This window comes from Rhincodon typus, chromosome 36, assembly GCF_021869965.1.
Source record: "Rhincodon typus isolate 14 chromosome 36, sRhiTyp1.1, whole genome shotgun sequence".
In the NCBI taxonomy this organism is placed as follows: domain Eukaryota; kingdom Metazoa; phylum Chordata; class Chondrichthyes; order Orectolobiformes; family Rhincodontidae; genus Rhincodon; species Rhincodon typus.
This window is the reverse complement of record NC_063367.1, coordinates 6,024,372-6,025,602: the sequence shown is the minus strand read 5'-3', so window position 1 is coordinate 6,025,602 and position 1,231 is coordinate 6,024,372. Positions and strand designations below refer to the sequence as shown.

General features: G+C 43.1%; 1 protein-coding gene across 1 annotated transcript in view; it reads left to right on the top strand.

Moving 5' to 3' along the window:
* Positions 1–1,231, top strand: part of slc28a1 (solute carrier family 28 member 1) — a 65,139-nt gene that overhangs the window by 41,904 nt on the left and 22,004 nt on the right. The gene's annotated exons all lie outside the window — the stretch shown is intronic.

Here is a 1,231-nt window from a genome sequence, read left to right as displayed (position 1 = left end):
TCCTAACCCTAACCCTAACCTAAACCCTAAATCTAACCCTAACCCTAACCCAAAGCTAAACACTAACCCTAACCCTAATCCTAACCCTAACTCTATTCCTTCCCTTAACCCAAACCTAAACACTAACCCTAACTCTAATCCTAGCCCTAACTATTCCTAACCCTAAACCTAACTCTAAACCTAACCTTAACCTCCTTGTCAACCACTTCTGGACACCACAATGCCAACAGTAGCTGGGTTTGATCATGCACACAAACAGATTTTACTCCTGTAACTATCCTCACCTCAGAGAAAGTGCTTTGATGGTCTGAGTTTGGGGACTCAGTAAATTAAACAGAATCCTTACAGCATGGAAGGGGACCGTTCAGCTCTATGTGCCTATAATAACTCTCCAAATGAGCAACTCAGCTGGTGCCTTTCTTCCACCTTGTCCCCTGCACCCTCACCTCCAGCTCATTGACTGCGGCTCATTGATGTCAATAATCACTGAGTCTTCTAGTTTTTTTCGGAAAACCAGCATCTTCCGTTTCATGAAGAAAGTGGGGCCCTTCTCCTTAGATCAAAGCAGCTTATGTTTGGTAATGATGGAAATGTGTAAAGTGAGTGAGGACAGTCTATTTCCAATGACAGGGCTAGGCAATCAGAGGATACGGATTTTAGATAATTTCCAGAAGGGGTGATGAGGAGAAAGACATTTAAAGAACATAATGATGTGAAAGGGAAACATTTGCAGGACTGAGGGAGAAGAACGGGGGCTGGAACAGGATAACTGTTGAGAAATGGCTTCCTTCAGTACTATACCATTGAGTTTTCTTTAATTCATTCACAGGATGTAGACCAGCATTTCATACCCATGACCAGTTGTTAAGGGTCAACCACATTGCTGTGGGTCTGGAGTCACATGTAGGCTGGACTGGGTAAAGACGGTAGCTTCCTTCCCTAAAGGACTTTACTGACCCAGATAGGTTTTGCCAACAATTGACAATATTTCATTGTCATCATTAGACTCTTAGTTTCAGATTTTCTTTTTTAAAATTGAATTCAAATTCCATTATCTGCCGTGGCTGGATTCAAACCTGGGTTCCCAGAACATTTGTTTCAGAGATAGCAGGAACTGCAGATGCTGGAGAAACTGAGATAACAAGGTGTAGAGCTGGATGAACACACCAGGCAAAGCAGCATCAGAGGAGCAGGAAGGCTGACGTTTCGGGCCTAAACCCTTCTTCAAAAA